Source organism: Penaeus japonicus, unplaced genomic scaffold, assembly GCF_977035675.1.
Source record: "Penaeus japonicus unplaced genomic scaffold, GWHDUDI00000001_assembly GWHDUDI00000014, whole genome shotgun sequence".
NCBI lineage: Eukaryota > Metazoa > Arthropoda > Malacostraca > Decapoda > Penaeidae > Penaeus > Penaeus japonicus.
This window is the reverse complement of record NW_028234416.1, coordinates 25,473,898-25,478,897: the sequence shown is the minus strand read 5'-3', so window position 1 is coordinate 25,478,897 and position 5,000 is coordinate 25,473,898. Positions and strand designations below refer to the sequence as shown.

The following is a 5,000-nucleotide window of genomic DNA, read 5'->3' as shown; positions in this document are numbered from 1 at the left end:
CAAATCTTAGAAAATAACAGATAATTGTACCTGGTTCAGATGTCAGAAAAAAGTCTTCACGTTGCCCAGACCCGAAGACCTTGCCTTACTTCCTTGGTCTGAGATCGGTCTGCAAATTCCCCAACGAGCGAGGGGAGGGGGTGGGGGGGGAGTCCAAAGACCTGATCCCGTAGCAGAGGAAACAGTGAGTGCGAGTGCGAGTGCGAGTGAGAGGGCGAGGGAACGTACACCGGGAGAACGTCTAGTAAACACTAAAGTCTCCACACCTCGACGACCTGGCTACATACTGGCTCGTCAGCGAATCTCGGGGGCCAGAGTTGCCAGAACGCCCGCCCGTGACGCTTCTCTGCGGAGTACACGCCGCCGCTGTAAGACTTACGATAACGTATATTATGGTGCATTAAGTGATATCAGCTTGCGATCTACGAATCCGCAACGGTTAGCTCGTATAGCTCCACGGACCGACCGCAGTGGAGTTTTATTTTTTCTATTGTTATTAATTAAAAAGGTAATACCGAAAACAACATGCTCTCGTCGGAAATACATACGGTCAGGACATACCTCAAGTGCCTTAGGTGTGCTGTGTGTCTCTCTAGTTTGGCACTCCTTGGCACACCGCGGGGGAAAACCAGTTACTTTTGGCACGCTGGCAGACCTATATTCACCATCGTTTTTCTTTCATTGATTCGGCGCAGATATTTTGACGCCGAAAGGGAATTACCCGATAGCGGATCAAGGAAGAGAGTCAACAAAAGACTTCGACGTTAAAGCGGGTTTTATTGCTGCAAAGTAGTTCCCCAGCTGGAGAACGGCTAAAACAACCGCCTGGAATGCGAGCATGTAAAAATCGCGTTCATGGTACGCTGCTTATGATAACCTAGTCGAGTTTCCGTGTCGCGGGGAAATTTTACAGCGGGGGGGGATGGATAAGCATAAATAGAATGCTTGTTGCGCGCTCTCATTCTCGTGCCCAAAAGGGAAGACAGCAGGAAGTTCCCCAGTACTGTTATCATGAGTGTCGAACAGCAAGCATTATAGTTTATGATGGAAGTCGCATTTGTTTGCGCCCAACTGTGTCGGATGATCTTTTTTACTTTCTTTTTCATTCACCTGTTACTCTTTTGTCTACTATAAGCCATCAGTTTCTTCCTCCTCTTCTTTTTTCTCATTTATCAGTCAGCTAATACCTCCATAGTGATAATCGCTCACGAAACATCAACAGATGATGGATGGAAAGAGGGTACCGGACGACAAAAGACAAGAAATAACAGCCAAAGAAACAAGATGTGGACGGATGTGTTCTTTGCAAAGTTGTGCTCAAACTTGAACTGTGTCATCCGGTTTATATGTTTTGTGTTGAAAAATATACGCGCATTGCTAGACACGCGAGATCCTAAATATTCATGGTTTATGGATAATCGTTTAATTAATGTAGTAAACTGACTTTCTGTAACCCATGATTTTAGAAATGATTGATGTAATATCATGAAAAACAAAAATATATTTTGTTTTCGTTCTCCACTGTTTGTGGCTAGTCGACTTTCATTCTCTCTCTATCTTACCCTATATATATATATATATATATATATATATATATATATATATATATATATATATATGCATATGTATATATATATATATTATATATTATATATATATATATATATATATATATATATATATATATATATATATACATGTGTGTGGAAATATATATATATATATATATATATATATATATATATAAATATATATATATATATATATATATATGTGTGTGTGTGTGTGTGTGTATATGTGTGTATGTATGTATATATATGTATATATTTATTTATAGATATATGAATATATATATGTGCTTTTTTTTCTTTTTATATTTGTATGTATGTATGTATTCGCATCTGTGGGTATGCATGCATAAGTGGCATGCGCAAGTGGCATGCGCACGTATTTGTATCCTTACCGTCGACTCAAGTACAACACCAATTTGAGGCAAATAAAACTCTTCCTCTCCTTCCGTAAACAATATTTACACCGTAAACTCGGAGAAGAAGTCCCTCTGAAAGTACTTGGCTGAAAAGGATTTTCTTTCTTATTGCATGAGATGTGCCAGACGAGATAAAACAGAAAATAGTAAAATACAACATATTATACTGTTCATCGTCAGTGATTTCATATATTCTACAGGAATGACAGTTGTGATGGTTTGCTATATTTTTCTTCTGTCCTCTATTCTTTCCTTCCTTTCTCTCTATATATCTCTCAGCTATTTTTTTTTTTTTTTTTTTTTTTTTTGTCTCCTCTCTTACATATTTAAAGTTCAACATCTGCCGCTACTTCTAACGTAAGAATCTTTATGATTGCCATTTCCTTAGATTTGATTACTGATATCATTTTTATTAGTTTCATTCGTAACAAACGATGAATGTTGAAGGAACGAAGGAAAATATCACTACAATGTTTTGTATTCATCGCTATTATATCTGATTTTTTCCATAAGTTGACTTTTTAGGAACTTTTTATTTTGTATTTATGCTGTCTCATCTCCAGAGATTACGGCCAAGTGTCTTAGCAACCCCGCCAGCTTCTTGGATGACAGGAACAAGCAAAAAGAAAAAAAAAAAGTCTGGCTTGTGACAGCGCTTTTATGTGGCCAGTGAATCCTTCCAAAATTGCAGCGTAATGAGAGAGGAAGAAAAGGCTCTACCTTCTATCATCATTGCCGTAAGTTAATTTCGCTCTCAAATTATTTTCACTTAAATTGTCGCTTTAATCTCTAAATCATTTAAGAGGAGAGTAAGCGAAAAGAGGATTAATTCTCTTTAATTTTGTGTGCATAGTGGTGAAGTACCGTAATAAGGTGCGCGAAAAGTCACCCGCGAAATGATTTTATCGTTGGCAGTCACACTGACAATGCGTTTCCTGTCACTCTTAAATCATATTGAAACATTGGCAATATGTCATAGTTTGGCATTGACCGGACCTCTCTTTTTTTGTCAAGCATGTGGTGTGCGTGGGCGTTTGTATTTGTCTTGTGTGTATGCATGCGTATGTGTATTCCAAAATTATATTCTGGCCCGTTTATCACAGGAAACCCTTCACCAAATAACAGATAACGGTTTAAATAAAAGGAAAAAGGAAAATAGCGTCGAATCAAATGTTGTTTTGATTTGTAGCAAAACGTCCTGAAGATCCACCAGAAATCACGGTCAACTTTACTGCGCAATTTGCCATTTTCTTTCTTATTGCATATTTTCGTCCCCTTATCCTTTCAACTTACCTTTCTTTTATCTATCAGTCTATCTCTAGCATGGAAACTAAAGGATGTCGTTAGTGGAAGACCTTTCCTTCCTACCATTCTACCTCTCCGACTTTCTTTCCTTTTACAATGAACAAAGAAAATCGAAGCAGTTTCGATATCTGCGTCTCGGTTTCGACCCCTTTAACGAATCGGAGTGAAACAATTCTTTTGTTTCATTTAAAAAAAGTTACTTTATGAATGTACGAAAGCCACATTCATTGCTGTTAACAGACTTTTCTATCGTAAACTCATATAGATGTTATATTGAACGAATGACACAGAAACAGTAAGAATTAAAAGATATAATTACTTGGGTGACTCAGTGTTTACAGCACAGGTAAGTGTTTACTTTTTTCTCAGGGTTCCTTGTGTGCGTTTCACTTCTGCGTATATCGTTACCTACTCTTTCACCTTGGCGAGGCTTCAGATTTCACACACACACACACACACACACACACATGTATATATATATATATATATATATATATATATATATATATATATATATATATATTAATATATATATATATATTAATATATATATATATATATATATATATATATATATATATATATATATATATATATATATACACATGTACAAACATACACACGCACATTCATAAATAACTACCTACATACAGACATATGTATACTGTATACATACATACATATATATATATATATATATATATATATATATATATATATATGTATGTATATATAATATAAATATATATATATATATATATATATATATATATATATATATATATATAAGTGTTTGTGTAAATGTGTGTGTATAGATATATGTACATAGATACTAGTAATCAGTGATAGTCTGACTACAATTTTACCCCTTTTTTCATCTGTAATTATTTCAAGAAAAAAAATCATCCCACGTTCCTTATTCGGAAAACAAATAAAAGGAAAACAAAATAAACGAGAGAGCGACCGCAGTGTCAGCCATATTGATGAAGAGTGTCACTGTGTCACAAACCATGAGTGAGGAGAAATTCGTGCAACATAATGAAGTTGCTTCCTTCTTTTGCTGCAACATCTGGCGAGAGCAACAGCCACTTATCTGAGCAAGACGTAACGTCAGGGGATCTTTTTATACGCACTTTGCACCTGTCTTTAAACGCACAGTATGTGTGTTGTGGTGTGCTTCCAAGCTTTGCATTCTTCTGGCCATGTTTCGTGAATTGTATCATTTGCCCTCTCTCTCTCTCTCTCTCTGTCTCTCTCTCTCTCTCTTCTCTCTCTCTCTCTCTCTCTCTCTCTCTCTCTCTCTCTCTCTCTGTCTCTCTCTCTCTCTCTCTCTCTCTCTCTCTCTCTCTCTCTCTCTCTCTCTCTCTCTCTCTCTCTCTCTCTCTCTCTCTCTCTCTCTCTCTCTCTCTCTCTCTCTCTCTCTCTCTCTGATAGATGCTTGACATCTTACCCTGGCTTTTTGCAGGATATGTTAATTGTTCTGCAAATAAACTATATCAAATCAAATAAAATCTCTCTCTTTCTCTTTCCCTTTCTTTCTTTTTCGCTCTCCCTCTCCCATTCTACATTTTCTTTCGAAGCGTGCGTGTGTGTGTGTGTGTTTGTGGATGAGTTTGTGCTTTGAGATACTCTTACACACTTAAAGTGGCAGTTACCATTGCCAAAGAACCTAACTCAGTAGAGGAAGTGGACATATCAACCACCATCA

The 5,000-nt window shown here is 36.7% G+C and overlaps 1 protein-coding gene across 2 annotated transcripts in view; it reads right to left on the bottom strand.

The window, feature by feature from the left end:
- Nucleotides 1–355, bottom strand: part of LOC122256019 (T-complex protein 11-like protein 1) — a 26,934-nt gene extending 26,579 nt beyond the window's left edge. The window contains exon 1 of one of the 2 annotated variants that reach the window (XM_043020437.2): nucleotides 31–355. The gene's annotated coding sequence lies outside the window, so the exon portion shown is untranslated. The remainder of the gene's footprint in view (nucleotides 1–30) is intronic. The other variant, XM_086544116.1, reaches the window with a different exon arrangement.
- Between the last annotated feature and the right edge of the window lie 4,645 nt (nucleotides 356–5,000).